The sequence below is a fragment of the Rattus norvegicus genome, chromosome Y, assembly GCF_036323735.1.
Source record: "Rattus norvegicus strain BN/NHsdMcwi chromosome Y, GRCr8, whole genome shotgun sequence".
NCBI classification, from domain to species: Eukaryota; Metazoa; Chordata; class Mammalia; order Rodentia; family Muridae; genus Rattus; species Rattus norvegicus.
In genome coordinates, this window is record NC_086040.1 from 41,098,860 (window position 1) to 41,116,688 (window position 17,829).

The 17,829-nt window shown below is 39.4% G+C and overlaps 1 long non-coding RNA gene across 3 annotated transcripts in view; it reads left to right on the forward strand.

Moving 5' to 3' along the window:
• The window catches only part of LOC134484393 (uncharacterized), a 194,101-nt gene that overhangs the window by 20,672 nt on the left and 155,600 nt on the right, over positions 1-17,829 (forward strand). For 2 of the 3 annotated variants that reach the window (XR_010061836.1, XR_010061832.1), the window contains exon 1: positions 13,474-13,567. The exons of the other annotated variant lie outside the window; for it this stretch is intronic. This is a non-coding gene — a long non-coding RNA (uncharacterized LOC134484393). Of the gene's footprint in view, positions 1-13,473; positions 13,568-17,829 lie in introns of those variants that run through there. 3 annotated transcript variants of the gene reach the window in all.

Genomic DNA, 17,829 nt, shown 5'->3' on the forward strand with positions numbered 1-17,829 from the left:
CTACAAAGGACTCACTGAACTTTCCAAAGGACCACATATTTCTTCCTTGTTTTTTATACCAGGAAAGAAGATCAGCTTTTTTCTCCCTATTTCTCTTCTCTTCATCGTCTTTGTTATCACTCCCAAATGTGCTCTGAAGTAGAGGCCTATTAGTAAACCCTAGAAGTACTGAAAGAATATCTCAGAGGAAGTTGCAGTCACAACAACACTTTGACATCACAGAAGAATCTAGTGCTCTCCAGGTTAGAAGAGAGTTTTCAGGGAATGCCTAACAATGATGTCACTGAAAACTGTCATGGCCTACCTGATGAACACCTTTCCTTACATTGACCAGATTCAAGTTTGCACTTTTTAGGTATGTCTCCTATGACACAGTGGAAACCTTTATATACACCTTCTCTCTAAATCTAGAGAATTCTCTGTGCTTGACTAGTGGTTACATGCTGTGGGGCGTGGCATGGGTGAAAACGATTTAGGAACATGGAGTGTAGGAGATGTTCCTAGATAATATTTTTAATCCCCGGTTCATTCCTGTGACACACAATTAAATTTTCTAGGTTTTCTCTGTATCACAATGACCAGTATTTTCCCTACAGATGTATAATTGAACGAATATTGTATTTCAATTTCTTATTGTAAATTCCTTGTTAGGTGACTTTGTAAATTTTTCTCAGAAATTGATCTCAAAAATTCTGTTTTCAAGTACCATTTTCTGCAACGATATTGTCACATATGGGGCCCTGATATAGAGTAAGTATAATAGTGTAAATTCTGTGTACCTACTTCAAATGTAATCTCCCAAATTCTTATTTTATCAAAAAATTACCAGACATCAGGAGAACAAAGAAAACATTGACTATTGAATTCTGTTTCTTGTCCCATTTGATATCAGTACTACACTCTCTAGCGTCCAGTGTTCCCATGGCCAGAATTGAGGGTTTAGGATGATTTACCATGATTCTTTCTTCAGGCCAAACGTAAGATACTGGATGATGTGCAGGGAAAAGAATGACCTGAGGACCAGTTAAACGTCTACTTCAGGTTTGGGATTTACCTCAATGGAGAGCGCTTGCCTAGCAAGCGCAAGACCCTCGGTTCCTTCCCCAGCTCTGAATAAAAGAGAAAAAATAAAGTCTACTTCAATAGGTTCATAAAAACAGGGGGAGTCTCTTTGAAATTGTCATTTTTGAATTCTATATTCTTGACCTAGTTGGTCAGAATCCATGTTAACTTTCCAATTAACTTCATAGGTGTAAGAGCCACCAAAAGTATATATGTATACATCAGACCAAAAAAAAAAAAAAACTAGATAAGATTGATGAAGGTAGGAAGTGCATTCTGCAAGGAACTGGATATAGATATTTACTGGAGACACAGATACAGCATGTCAAATACAGAAGTGAATGCTAGTAGCAAACCAGTGAACTGAAAACAGACATGTGGTTAAATTTAAAAAAAAAAAAAGGATTAGAAGAACTGAACGTGCTTTAAACCACATAAGAACAATGATGCCAATGAACCAGAGATTTTTATAACTAGACCAATAATCAGAGAAAGTACATGGAGTAGTCTATGGCTACAAATGCATATGCTGCAGAGGATGGCCTTTTTGGGATACATTGAAAAGAGAAGCCCTTGTCCCCTCTAATTTGTCTCCCTGTTCAAGGCAATGTCATGCGGCAGAAAGTTTAGTTAGAGAAGAAGGATATGGAACAGGTAGGGATCTTATGCACAGGAAACTGGGAAAGGAAATAATATTTTAAATGTATATATAGAAACATCTAATTAAAAAGCAATAAATTTTGTTTAAATATAAAAAAATGAATGATATAAAAGAAAAGAAAGCTGCAAAGCCATCACAAATATTGACTCAGAAATCTGAAGTGGTAGAGTAATACTAGTGGAATGATTGAGTTATTGAAGTCCCAACTAGAAGCACTTCTCTCTCCCAAATATCAGTGTCAGACACAAAGTGCATGATAGGTATACAAAGCATGTATGTGTTTACCTTTAGTTAGTTACACAATACTTGTTTTTCCCTTCTTCCTTAGGACCTTTTCTTCTTGCGAAAAAGTGTAAAGGTCATGAGTTCTCAGGAAAACAACTGTGCCCTTCACAACACTTGGCTTTTGGAATAAAGAAATAAATGATATAAACCCTTTGACTTCCAGGAACCATAAGAACAGGGAAGTCTACAAGCTTCTAAGAGCCTCACAGTTCCTTATTCCCTTATATAGAAGCTCAGATCAAGGCTATCTCTTCAGCCATCCCACTCAACCCCTACCAAGGGCTCTCTGAGTTTTCCAAAGGACCACATATTTCTTCCTTGTTTTTTTATACCAAGATAGAAGGCCAGCATCCTTCTACCCATTTCCAATCTCTTCATCCTCTTTATTATCACTCCCCAATTTCTCTGAATTACATGTCAAACAGTAACCACTTTCAAAGTATGTCTCCTGTGACACAGTGGAAAACTTTTTGTACTCCATCTGTCTAATTCTAGAGATTTCTCTCTGCTTCACTAGTGGTTTCATGTTCTGAATGGAGAAACTTGTTCAGGGGCTTGGCATGGGTAATAAAGATGTAGGAACATGGAGTGTTGGAGATTCTTCTAGAGAATATTATTATTCTGTATGTCACAGATTTTTTTCCTGTGACATACAGTTCAATTTTCTAGTTTTCTCTGTTTCCCAAAGTCTAGTATTTTCCCTACAGACCTTTTATTGAATGAATATTGTATTTGAATTTCTTATTGTAAATTCCTTGAAAAGCAACTGTAGGCAGCTGCGACGTGCCAGGACTCTAAGTTGGTGCTAGTTTCTGCCTTCCACCCTCCCAATGGTGAGCTCTCCTTTTAGTAAACTATTCCTTATTTGGCTATGCCACCTGGCCTGCCAGATTCTGCATTTTGAAAGCCTATCTGCATGACCCATTTGGCTTGCTAGGATTGGCCAGCACTATATATTTAAGTTTGGTTTGGGGGTTCCCTGTGGTCAGAAAATTGTATCAACGTTCCTGAGTAAAACTCGTCGAAGAAGATCTTCACTATTCATGTCTTCCATGCTGGTCGTGGGTGGACACGGCAAGTGGTGACCCGTAAATGGACCATCTGATATCAGAACTTCTTGCAGTCGGGGCATCGCTGGAAATTTCCCAAGGTAAGGTGGGACCATAAGGACCGTGGGAAATAAGTGGTTATAAATTCTCAGGGTAGTTAAAAAGTAAGTTCTCGGTAGAAACAAACTGAAATTAGGAAGACGCTTGGTAAATTTAGTCACAGCAGCCTAGAAAGTTTTGATCCTGAGGACCTCACAGTCTCATCCAATTTTTCTGGCTCTTCAAGAGCTGTTTGAGCATAAGAAACTAAAAATAAAAAGGAGCACCATAGAGAGATTTTTGTGTGAATGCCATGTCTTTGCTCCCTGGTTCTCAGACTCTGGTAACCTTACTGTGGCAAGTTGGGAAAAAATAGGGAAAGACTTTGATTTTGCATTGGAACAGGGGACTCTAAGACCTGGGGTCCATCCAGTGTGGCATTTACTGCATAGTTGTCCTGAGGATCAAAAATGTTGTCAGGCAACTATAGAGAAGGGGAAAGCTGCCCATGAAATTCTTCAAGAGGAAAGTACAGAAAACCAGGGAAGTACAAAGGAGACAGACTCAGAAAAGACAGATATAGAGGAAGAAACAGACGAAACAGATTAAGAGGAAGAAAAGGAAAAAGTCTAAAATGGTGGACGAACTCCGTAGGAGGGTACCCTCAGCTCCTCCTCCCTGCAAAGTTGTAGAGGGAGAAAATAAAGTTTCAGGTGCAGGGGGTCCTCCTGCGGTTAACAATGGCACTGTACATGTGCAGGGTTTTCACCCGGCATCAATTGGCTAGTAATATGCTAATGAGGGAGCAGCACAATGCTAATGAGGTAATTCCTGCTCCACCAATCCCTGAAGGACAATTAGCATAGCCTCTGCTGCTGTCTATATAAGGTGAGCACTCTTGCTGCTTGAGGTCCCACTGTCCCTGTTCAAGAGAGCTGTACAATAAAGGCTTGTTCGCAGAGGAATCCTGTTGCCATGGCTTCTTCTTGCGAGACATTGGGCATGCAACAAACAGGTAGTCCATTCTGCCCAGAAGTGTGGGAGCCAGTCCGCACAGAAGTGAATCTGGCCTATCCTGTTTATATGGATGCTAATCAACAAAGGTATCATGAGCCTTTAGACTTTAAGGTGATCAATGCCCTGAAGGAATCAGTAACACTTATGGCATTATGGCCTCATTTACCATAGCTTAGGTTGAGGTCTGACACAGATTTTGCATGACTCCTAGTGATTGGATTAAACTTACTAGGGCCTGTCTTAGACTGGGACAGTATTTGTATTGGAGAACTTGTCTTATTGATTTTCCCAATGAACACGCTGACTCTAACTTGGCAGCAGGGCGAGGGGCAGCCAGTCTGTCTGGGATAGAGATATGCTGCTGGGTCAGGGACGCTTTGCCAATGCTCAGACAGGGTATCCAGGACAGGTTTACCAGCAGATTAAGAAGTTGCAACAAAGGCATGGAAATCCTTATCTAATAAGGGAGAAGTGAGTGGAAACCTAATCAAGATCCTTCAACGACCTATGGAGCCATTCTCTGACTTTGTAGCCTGATTAGTGGAAGCAGCGGGGAGAGTCTTTGGCGACCCCGATACGGCTATGGCGTTGATTAAACAGTTGGCCTATGAACAGTGCACAAAGGAATGTCGAGCTGCTATCATTCCTTACAAGAATAAGGGACTTGAAGCTTGGATGAAGGTCTGTAGAGAAATAAGGGGACCTTTGTCTAATGCTGGACTTGTGGATGCTGTTATGCAGAAGACGCAGAGAAAAGGAGGAAGTTCAGGAGTGTGTGTTAAGTGTGATCAACAGGTGCACCTAAAAAGGCAATGTTGAGAAAGGAGAAGTCTATTCAGTACAGGAATTGGCCAACGCCCAAGGCAACAAGGTCTGTGCCACAAGTCCAAAAAGGGGAACCATTGGGCTCATGAGTGCCACTCGGTAAAAGACATCAATGGGCAGCCTCTTAGCTCGGGTTTTGGTGGAGCAGGTCCAAAAAATGGACAGCCGGTTCCAGGACCTACAAATATATGGGCCAGTGGAGAATCAGGACATATAACAGAGTCACGAGATATGGCCGTCCCTTCGCCATCCGAGAGGACAAGGTGAGCCACTAAGTGCTCCACAGGACTGGACCTCTGCTCCACCAGCAGACCTGTACTAAGGCCTTGAATGGGGGTCTAGTTGATAGAATCTGATTTTAAAGGATCATCTACATATTTAAAAGGACTACATGTCCATCCAGGAGTTATTTACCCAGATTAAACTGGGGTAGTCAAGATCATGGTAGAATCACTGAAAGGTATTGGTACCATTTCCCCTGGGGACAGAATACCCCAAATATTACTTTTGCCTAGACTTCATGAAAGATTTGTAGCCCACTCTAGAGGGAGAGGAGAGAATGGTTTCCGTTCCACAGTCCCCGACCTTACATTTTTAGCCTTGGGTTTAAACCAACGCCCAGTAATGGAGCTAAGGGTAGATGGTAAAAGGATCCTAGGAGTGTTGGATAAAGGGGCCGATAGAAGTATAATAGCTAAGAAAGATTGGCCCTCTGGAAGACCAGTACAGGCCTCATCTCAAACATTACAAGGTCTCCATTAGACAAAAGCTCCTGATATGAGGGCAAGACAACTGAGTTGGAGAGATCAGGAAGGGCATTCAGGAGTTATGCAACCCTATGGGTTGGATTTGCCCATTTCCCTTTGGGGGAGATATTTGCTGAAAGATATGGGTTTCAAATTGACCACTGAGTATTCTGAAACTTCACTAAAGATTATGAAACATATTGGCTATTTTCCTGGTATTGGAATAGGGAAACACCTGCAGGGTATGACTAACCCTATAACTGCCCAACAGAGAGAAAGGAATCAGGTCCTGGGTTTTCCATGGGGCCACTGAAGAAGGGTTCCCATTACCTGGAAAACAGAGGAGCCGGTTTGGGTTCCTCAGTGGCTGCATTCTTCTGAGAAGTTTGCTACAACTAAAGCTGGGTGCCAAGCTTATAAAACCATCAGTATTATCTTGGAATACCCCAATTTTTGTGTTTAAAAAGAAGTCAGGGAAATGGAGACTGTTGCATGATTTACGAGTTATTAATGAACAGATGCAAATCATGGGCCCCAGTGCAACTCGGGCTTCCTCTTTTATCCTCTCTGCCAGACTGTTGGCCTGTTGTAGTGATTGATATAAAAGATTGCTTTTTCTCCATACCTCTTTGTCCAAGAGATAGTGAAAGATTTGCTTTTACTGTTCCATCATGCAATCATGAAGAACTTGATCAACGACTACAATGGGTAGTTTTACCACAGGGTATGGCCAATAGCCCTTCTGTGTGTCAACTTTTTGTGGGCAATGCCATTGCCCCAATAAGACAGAAGTTTCCTTCACCCAATTTTACAGATGATATCCTTTTAACTGCAAAATATGAAGAGATTTTAGATTTAGTATATGGAAATTTAGTTAAATTGCTAGAAGGTAGGGGATTTGATTACTGCCCCAGAAAAGGTACAAAAGGGAAATTTTGTAAATTATTTAAGAACAAAACTAAGTCCTTATACCTTTATCCCCCAGAAGGTTGAATTGAGGAAAGATAACCTTAAGACTCTTAATGATTTTGAAAAATTACTCGGAGATATTAATTGGGTCAGATGTCATTTAAAATTACCAAATAATGAATTAAAACCATTGTATAATACTTTAGTTGTGGATTCGGCCTTGTAATCTCCAAGACAATTGACTGATGAAGCAAAGGAAGCTTTAGAGAAGGTTGAAAAAGGATTACAAGGCACAATTTTACATCGATGGAAGGAGGGTGCTATGCATTCTAGCCACCCACAGGCAGCACACAGTATTGTTGTGGCAAGATGGTCCTCTGCTTTGGGTTTATCCCAAGGCTTCTCCAGCTAGATCAGTAGAGTGTTACCATACAGCAGTTGCATGATTAGCCCTGAATGCGATCCAACAGTGCGTACAATAATTTGTTGTTTCCCCAACCTCAATCATTGTGCCCTATACAGGTCAGCAGATGAAGATCTTGTGTGGCACTGTGGATGATTGGGCTATATCATGCTGTGGATTCCATGGAGAGATAGATAATCATTATCCAAAACACTCTTTGCTATCCTTCTTTAAAGAACATCCCGTGATCTTTCAGTGTTCCTATATAGGGGGCGCCAAACATTTTTACAGATGGATCCAAAAATGGCTGTGGAGCTTATGTGATTAACCATCAAGAGACAATTTTGTGCCAATATCAACCCGGCTCTCCACAAATAATTGAATTCAAGATTGTGCAGGAAGTGTACAAAATTGTTCCTTTGCTTTAATTTTCTCTCTGATTCGTCATATATGTTAATGCAGTTAAGATATTAGAAGTGGCTGGCCCTATTAAAATTAGCAGCACGGTATGCCAGCTGCTGAGGGAACTTCAGGAATTGATCTGAGAAAGAGGTCACAAGTTTTTTGTCCAAAATATTAGAGCACATAAAGGTTTGCCTGCTCCTCTCAGTGAGTGAAATGATCTTGTGGATAGATGTACCCGAATGGAGTTCATATTCCTAAGCTCATCATTGGATGAAGCCCAACAGTTTCATAAACAATTTAATGTGCTTACTAAGACCTTAGAGCAGAAGTTTCACTTGTCTTGAGCAGATGCTTGACAGATAGTTTTAGGATGTCAACAGTTTATCACTTTTCACCATCCCCATAGTGTAGGGGTTAATCCTAGAGGACTTTTGCCCCTAAAGGTTTGGCAAATGGATGTAACTCACATATCTGGATTTGGGAGCCTAAAATACATTCATGTTTCTGTGGATACTTGTTGAGGTGTCATTCATGCTACCCCTACGAGTGGAGAAAATGGACCCAATGTTGTTGGACACTGCCTCTAAGCCTGGGCTGCTTAGGGAAACCCTCAACACTTAAAAACTGATCGTGGCCCAGCATAAACTGCCAAATCTTTCAAATCCTTTTATAAACAGATGAATGTGCCATGACCTGCCTTATAATCCCCAACATCAATGTGTTGTTGAGCAAGCACATCGTACCTTGAAGGAATGCATAATTAAACAAAAAAGGGGAATAGGCCATGGTAGAAGCCGCAAGGAACAGATATCCTTAGCCCCTTTTATTCTTAATTTTTTTTTTTTAATTTTGAATGATGATGGCCTTTCTGCTGCTGACCGACATCAGTGTCGGGCGGGCACATTGAAAATTATGTGAAAGGGAAAGATGTGATCACTGGCTTATAGCATGGACCAGATCCCATGTTGGCATGGGCAAGAGGGTCTGTTTGTGTGTTTCCTCCGGATCTGCAAGATCCTTTGTAGGTCCCTGAAAGATTGACCAGGAGGTGCTACAAGAATGATGATCCTGCTGTTGCTGACACTCCTCGGTGTGACCCAAATGCTGGTTCAAACAGAGCCCTGGTGGGGGACACTACCGGTGTTCCCAAGACTCATGCCGATACGTCATGACTTTTAAGCCCACTCCTCTAATTTGGTTAAACAGTTGTCACGTTATCTTCAAGGCAATTGGGCAGGAGAATTCGACTCCTAAATGGATCAGCTACATGTAGCAATCCTGAAGATGAACTCCACACGTGCAGATGCTAGACTGGCTACAAGATTGTCATCTTGGATTGCTAATGCTATGAATCATCTGAGGGTATGGGTGGGTATGGAAACCCTAGCTGGACTCTTGCTGCTGGTCTCCCTAGTGTGCCTGTGGTTTCTATTTTAGAATGAGGTTTGTTCAGAGGTGGCACACAGTTTGCAGCCATTGAAGCAGGACAGTCCCCTCAAGCCTGTCTAAGGGTCATTCAGAAGACCTTGTTGTACCTCACGCCCGCGTATGTGTGAGTGACTGTGCACAGTGATGGGCAACCTACCTTCTATCTATGGCATGGAAACTTGTGGAAGATGAGTTGTCCTAAGACTGGTTTAATGAAGAGATGATCCTAAGACACGTGGTTGGGGGGGGGTCACCATGCTCAGTGGTTCCTTTGCCTGCTTGGTTAATTAAATAAAAGGGGGAACTATAGGCAGCGGTGTTTGGTCCGCCTCAAACATGGCACTGGTTTCCACCTTCCACCCTCCCAATGGTGCGCTCTCCTTGTAGTAAGCAGGTTCTTATTTGTCTATCCCTGCCTGGTCTGCTAGCTTCTGCATAGTGACAGCCTACCGGCATGGCCCACGTTGCTTGCTGGGATTGGCCAGCACTAGCTATTTAAGTGTGCTCCGGGGGTTCCCTAGTGTCTGAAAATTGTATCAAGGTTCCTGAGTAAAACTGCTTGAAGAAGATCTTCATTGGTCATGTCTTCCTTGTTAGTCGAGGTTGGGCATGATAAGGGACTTTGTAAATATTCCTCCATGTGTACTCAAAAATATTGTTTTCAAATTCCATTCTCTGCAATGATTTTGGTCACAAAGGGGACCCAGGTAATGAGTGAGTATAACATTGTAAATATGGTGTACCTATTTCAAATGATGAATTCCCAAATCCTTATTTTATAAAAAAATTACCAGACATCAGGAAAGCAAAGGACAACATGGACTAATGAATTTGTTTTCTTGTCCCATTTGATATCAGTACTACACTATTGAGCTTCCAGAATTCCTATGGCCAGACTTGAAGTTTTAGGATGTTTTAACATGATTCTATCTTAAGGCAAAACATAAGATACCAGATGATGGGCAGGGAGAAGGATGGCTTGAGGAACAGTTAAACATTTACTTAAATAGGTTTATAAAAACAGGAAGGAGTATTTTTGAAATGGTCATTTGTGAATTCTATGTTCTTGACATAGGTGGGCAGAATCCATGTTAACATTCCACTTAAACACTTAGGTGTTGGAGCCATATATATATATATATATATATATATATATATATATATATATATATATATATATACATATATATATATACATCAGTCAAAAAAACTAGATATGATTGACGAAAGTAAGAAGTGCATTCTTCCAAGAACCAGATATAAATATTTCTTGAGAGACACAGATATAGCATTTCAAATACATAAGTTAATGCTAGTAGTAAGCCAGTGAACTGAATATGGACCTCTTTTTGGTAAATTTTGAATAAAGATAGAGGAGCTGAGGGTGTTTTCAAACCCATACTAACAACAATACCAATGACCAGAGCTTTCTCGTACTAGCCCAACATACAAAAAAAGTACATGGACTGACCTATGGCTCCAAATGCATATGTGGCTGAGATGGCCTTTTTGGGCAACATTGGAAAGAGAGGCCTTGTCCTCCACAGTTTGTCTCCCAGTTCAAGGGAATTTCATGCAGCAGAAAGGCTGGTTAGAGAAGAAGGTAATGGAATGGGTAGGGATCTTATGGAAAGGAAATGGAGAAAGGAAATATTTTAAATGTATATGTAGAAACATCTACTTAAAGAAGAAAAATTGTTAAAATATAAAAAAAAATGAATGATATAAAAGAAAAGAAAGCTGCCAAGCAATCTCACATATTGACTCAGAAATCTGAAGTGGTAGTCAGGTTAATACTAGTATAAAGACTGAGATGATGAAGTCTCAACTAGAAGCAGTTCTCTCTCCCAGATATCAGTGTCAGACACAAAGTGCCCTATAGGTTTCCAAAGCATTGAGGAGTTTAACTTGAGTTAGGGACACAATACTTGTTTTTCCCTTCTTCCTTAGGACCTTTTCTTCTTGACAAAAACAGTACAGTATTGAGCTCTCAGGAAATCAACTGTGTCCTTCATAACACTTGGTTTTGGAATAAAGAAATAAATGATATAAACCCTCTGACATCCAGCAACCATAAGATCAGGGAAGTCCAGAAGCTTCTGACAGTCTCCCAACTCCTATTTCCCTTATGTGGAAGGCTCACATCAAGGCTATCTCTTCAGAGACCCCACTCAATTCCTACCAAGGACTCACTGAGCTTTCCAAAGGACCACATATTTCTTCCTTGTTTTTTATACCAAGACAGAAGGCCAGCTTCCTTCCCCCCATCCTATCTCATCATCCACTTTGTTATCACTCTCCAATTTTCTCTGAATTAGAGGCCAATTAGTAAACCCTAGAGGTACTGAAGGATATCTGAGAGACAGTTGCAGTCATGACAACAGTTATGACATCACAGAATAAGCCAGGGCTCTCCAGGTTACAAGAGAGTTTTCAGGGAGGGCCTAATGGTCATGTCACTGAGAAATGCCATGTCCTACATCCTGAACATCTTTCTTTACATTGACAAGATTCGAGGGTGCCCTTTCCTGGTGTGTCTCCTTTGACACGGAGGAAACCTTTATGTACTCCATCTATCTAAAGGAGAGACTTCTCTCTGCTTCACTAGTGGTTACATGTTCTGAATGCAGAAAGTTATTAAGGGGCATGGCATGGGTAAAAAAGTTTTAGGAAAATGGAGTGTAGGAGATTCTTCTAGATAATATTTTTATTCTATATATCATAGGTTCATTCTTGTGACATACAGTTCAATATTTGAGGGTTTCTCCGTTTCTCAAAGGTCAGCATTTACCTACAGACCTTGAATAGAATGAATATTGTATTTCAATTTCTTACTGTATATTGTTTGATAAGGGACTTTGTAAATATTCTTCAATGTGTACTCAAAAATTTTGTTGGCCAATTCCATTTTCTTCAATGAATTTGGTCACAAGTGACTCCAGCTATAGAGTGATTATAAAAGTGTAAATACTGTGAACCTACTACAAATGATAAACTCCCAAATCCTTATTTTATCAAAAAATTTCCAGACATCAGGAAAGCAAAGGACATTTTTCACTGTTGAATTCAGTTCTCTACTCCCATTTGATATCAGTACTAGACTACATAGCTTCCAGTTTTCCCATGGGCAGACTTGAGGGTTTAGGATGTTTCACCATGATTCTTTCTTCAGGCCAATCCTAAGATATTGGATGATGTGAAGGGAGAAACATGGCTTGAGGAACAGTAAATTATCTACTTCAATAGGTAAACACAAGAGGACTATTTGAAACTGTCATTTGTGAATTCTAGATTCTTGACATAGTTGGGCAGAACCCATGTTAACTTTCCCCTTAACCACATAGGTGTAGGAGCCACCAAAATCATAGCATATATATATATATATATATATATAATCAGCCAACCTAACTAGATAAGATAGGTGAAGGTAAGAATTGCATTCTGCCAGGAATCGGAAAAAGATTTTTCCTGAGAGACAATGATACAGCATGTCAAATACAGAAGTGAATGCTAGTAAAAAACCAGTGAACTAAAAACGGACCTGCTCTTGGTAAACTTAAAAAAAGGATTAGAAGAGCTTAAGGTACTTTCAACCCCATAAGAACAACAATGCCAATGAACCAGGGCTTTCTCTTACTGTACGAATACACAAAGAAAGTACATGGACTGAGGAATGGCTCCAAATTCATATGTGGCAATGGATGTAATTTTTGATCAACATTGGAAAGAGAAGCCCTTGTCCTCCCTTGTACATCTTTCAGTTCAAGGGAATGTCATGCGGGAGAAAGGCTGGTTAGAGAAAAAGGAAATGGGAATGTGTAGGGATCTTATGCTCAGAAACTCAGAAAGGAAATAATATTTGAAATTTAAATATAGAAACATCCCGTTAAAAAAAACAATAAAATTTGCTAAAAATAAAAAAGAAAGATATAAAAGAAAGTAAAAGCTGTCAAGTAATCACACATATTGACTCGTAAATGTGAAGTGGTAGAGTAATACTAGTGGAAAGACTGAGATGATGAAGTCTCAACTAGAAGCACTTCTGTCACGTTAATATTAGTGGCAGACAAAAAAATCACTATTGATGTCCAAAGCATGTTGTTTACTTCGAGATAGCAACACAATATTTGTACTTCCCTTCTTCGTTAGTACCTTTCTTCTTGACAAAAACAGTAAAGGTCATGAGCTCTGGAAAACAATTGTGCTCTTCACAATACTTGGGTTTTGTAATAAAGAAATGAATGATATAAACTATTTGAATTTTAGGAACCATAAGAACAGGGAAGTTCAGATGCTTCTAAGAGACTTGCAGCTCATGATTCCCATATGTGGAAGGTTCAAAAAAGGCTATCTCTTTAGCGATCCCACACAAATCCTTCCTTGGACTCACTAAGCTTTCCAAGGACCACATATGCCTTTCTTTTTTTTTTAAAAAAAACAAGACAGAAAGCCAGCTTATTCCCCTTCTCATATCTCTTCATCTTCTTTTTTCTCACTCCCAAATAACTGTTTACTCTGAATTAGAGGCCAATTAGTAAACCCTAGAGGTAATGAAGGAACATCTGAAGATCAGTTGCAGTCACAGCAATACTTGTGACATCACAGATGAAGCTTTGGCTCTCAAGGATACCAGAGATTTTTCATGAATGAATTAATGATGATGTCTCTAAGACCTGCCATGGCCTATCTGCTAAAGAGCTTTCCTTACATTGACTAGATTTGAGGGTGCCCTTTCCAGGTATGTCTTCTGTGACACAGTGGAAATGTTTACATACTCCATCTCTCTAAAGCTAGTGACTTCTCTTTGCTTCATTAGTGGTTACATGCTCTGAATGGACAAAGTTATTCAGGGTCTTGGCATGGGTCGATGAGATTTAGGAACAGGAGTGTAGAAGATTCTTCTAGATAATATTTTCATTCTCAGGTTCATTCCTGTGACACAGTTCAATTTTCTTCGTTTTCTATTTTCCCAAAGGCCAGTTATTCCCTACAGACCTTTAATTGAATGCATGTGTATTTCAATTTTTATTGTATATTCCTTGATAGGTGACTTCATACATATTCCTAAATGTGTACTGAAAATTCTTTTTTCCACTTCTATTTTCTTCAATGATTTTCGCAACAAAGGCACCCAGCTCTAGAGTGATTATAACACTGTAAATTGGGTGTACCTACTTCAAGTGGTAAACACCAAATTACTATTAAATCCTAACATTTCCACATATAAGTAAAGCATAAGACCACATGTAGTATAGAATTTGGTTCTCAGGTCTGTTTTGATCTCGGTTCTTCTGTTCCAGTGTCTCAGGGCTAGATTTGAGGTTTTTGGATGTTTTACCATGATTCTTTCTTGAGGCCAAACATAAGATAGAGAAGGATAGGAAGTGATAAGAATGGCTTCAGGACCAGGGAGACCTCATCTTCAATAGTTTCATAAGAACAGGAGGGAGTCTATTTGCCAATGCAATTTGTGGATTCTACATTCTTGACCTAGTTGCACTGAATCCATGTTAAAATTCCCCCTAACTTCATAACTGTTGGAGCCACCAAAAGTATATTCATATATATCATTATATATATGTATATGTATATATACATATATATCATTATAAATATATATCATATGTATATCACACACACACACACAAACACACACACACACACACACACACACACACATATATATATATATATATATATATATATATATATATATATATATATATATATATATGGTGATCAGCCACCAAAACTAGATAAGATTTATGAAGCTAAGAAGTGCATTCTACCAGGAACTGGATATAGATATTTCCTGAGAGACACAGTTAGAGAATGTCTAATACAGAAGTGAATGTTAGTGGCAAACCAGTGAACTGAAAACGGACATCTTGTTGGTAGATTTTGAGACAGTATTACAATTGTTGAAGGTGCTGTTAACTACAAAAGAACAACATTCTCAATAACCCAGAGCTTTCTGGTACTAGACCAATATTCAAAGAATGAACATAGACAGAAATATGGCTCCAAATGCATATGTGGCAGAGGATTGCTTTTTTGGCACCAATGGAAGGAGAAGCCCTTGGTTCTACCTTGGTTTGTCTCCCAGTTTAAGGGAATGTCAATGGGCAGAATTATGGTCAGAGTAGAAGGGATTGTGAACAGGTTGTGATTTAATGGGCAGGAAACTGAGAAAGGAAATAATATTTTAAACGTAAATATAGACTCATCCAGTTTAAAATTCACTTAAATTGATAAAAAATTAAAAAAAGAAAGAAATAAAACTAAAGAAAACTTCCAACTAATCACAGTTATTTACTCAGAAATCTAAATTGGTATTCAGAGTAATACTTGTAGTAAGACAAAGATGATGAAGTCTCAACTAGAAGCACTTCTTTCTCCGAGATATCCGTGTCAGACACAAAATGCACTATAGGTATCCAAAGCTTGGAGGAGTGTACTCTGACCTGAGGACCCAATACTTGTCTTTACCTCCTTCCTTAGGACCTTTTTCTTCTGGGCAAAAAAAAAAAGGCCATAGATCTCAGAAAAACAACTGTGCCCTCTCAAAATTTTGCTTTGTAATTAGGAAATGAATGATATAAAACCTTTGACATCCAGGAACCATAAGAACAGGGAAGTCCAGATGCTTCTGTGAAGCTTCCAGCTCTTGATTCCCATATGTGTAAGTCTCAGATCAAGTCTATCTCTTCAGCGATACCACTCCAACCCTTCCAAGGGCTCCCTGAACTTTTCAAAGTACCACTTATTTTTCCTTTTTTTTCATACAAAGACAGAAGGTCAGCTTCTTTCTCCCCATCTCTGATCTCTTTATCCTTTTTGTTCTCACTCCCAAATGGCTGTTTACTCTGAATTAGTGGCCAATTAGCAAACCGGAGAGTTACTGAGGGAATATGTGAGAGGCAGTTCCTGTCAGGACAGTAATTGTTACATCACAGAAGAAGCTAGGGCTCTCCTAGTTACAAAAATTTGTCATGGACGTCCTATTTATGATGTCACTGAGAACGGCCATCTCCTACATGCTAAACAGCTTTCCTTACATTTACCAGATTCGAAGGTTTCCTTTCCAGGTATGTCTCCTGTGACACACTGGAAACCTTTATGTACTCAATCTCTCTTAAGGTAGAGACTTATCTCTGCTCCACTAATGGTCACATGCTCTGAATGGGGAAAGTTAGCCAGAGGCATGGCTTGGGTCTCTAAGATCTAGGAATATGGAGTGCAGGAGATTCTACTGGATAATAATTTTATTCCCAGTTCCATTCCTCTGGCCTATAGTTCAATTTCCTCAGATATCTCTCTTTTCTAAAGGCCAATATTTTCCCTACAGACCTTTAATTGAGTGAATATTTTATTACATTTTCTTATTGTACATTCCTTGATAGTGGACTTTATATATATTGCTGAATGTGTACTCCAATGTTCTATTATCCTATTCCATTTTTTTGCTCTGATTTTAGAAAAAAGGGGGCCCAGTTCTAAAGTGAATATAATAGTGTAAATATTCTGTATCTACTTAAATGATAAACTCCTAAATCCTTATTTTATCCAAAAATTACCTGACATTAGTAAAGGAAAGGACAACATAGACTATATAATGTGGTTCTGCAGTGGCATTAGATAGCAGTTCTCTAATATCTACCTTCCAGTGTTTCCATGGCCAGATTTGAGGGTTTTGGATGTTTTACCATGATTCTTTATTCAGTCCAAACATAAAATTCATGACATGGGCTGGGAGAGGAGTGGCTTGAAGTCCAGTGAATCTTCTACTTCAGTAGGTTCATAAGAATAGGAAGGAGTCTATATGGCTTTGTCATTTGTGGATTCTAAAATCTTAACCTAGTAGTGCAGAATCCATGTTAAAAATCCACCAAACACCATAGCTGTACAAGGGACCAAATATATCCTCGTCATTCTGATTGGTGTGCTGTGGAAACTCAGGATTTTTTTCTTTATTTCCATTTACCTGATGGCAAAGGATGTTGATATCCCTCATTTGAGAATTCATTGTTTAGCTCTACAGACACAGAAACACACACACACACACACGCACGCACACACACACACACACACACACACACACACACACACACACACACATTCAGCAACCAGATGTAGATAAGAGTGATGAAGCTAAGGAGTCTATGCTGCCAGTGAACTGAAAATTGACATCTTGTTGGTAGGGTTTGAAAAAGGATTAAAAGAGCTAAAGGTGCTTTCAACACCATAAGAACAACAATGCAAATGCAACAGAGATTTCTGGTAATAAACCAATATTCAAAGACTGTACATGGAAAGAACTATGGCTCCAACTGCATATGTTGCAAAGGATGGCCTTGGGGTCACCAATGGAAGGAGAAGTCATTGGGTTTGACTCCAAGTTCAAGGCAATGTCAGGGGGCAGTAAGGTGGGTTATAGAAGAAGGGGAGCAGAATTGTATAGGCTAATTATGGAAAAGAAACTGGGAAAGGAAATAACATTTGAAATTCAAATGTAGAAATATCCAGTTAAAAAAGCAATAAAATTTTATAAAAAATAAAATCAATGAAAGAAAGAAAAGAAATCTGCCAGCTAATCAAACCTATTGACTCAGAAATCTAAAGAGTCACTGTCAGAGAATGGTATTCAGAGTAATACAAGTGGAAAGACTGAGATGATGAAGTCTCAACTAGAAGCTCTTCTCCTCCAGATATCAGTGTTATAAACAAATTACACAATAGGAATCCAAAGCATGGAGGTGTTTACACTGCTAAGGAGACCATACTTTTCTTTCCTTTGTTTCTTTGAACCTTTTTCTTCAGAGCAAAAAGAGTAAAAGCCACGAGCTCTGAGAAGACCAAATGTGCCCTTCCCAACAACTGGCTTTTGTATTGAAGAAATTGATTACATAAACGCTCTGACTTCCAGGAACCATATCAAGCAGGGAAGTCCAGATGATTCTAAGAAGATCGCAGCACCTGATTCCCATGTGTGGAAGGCTC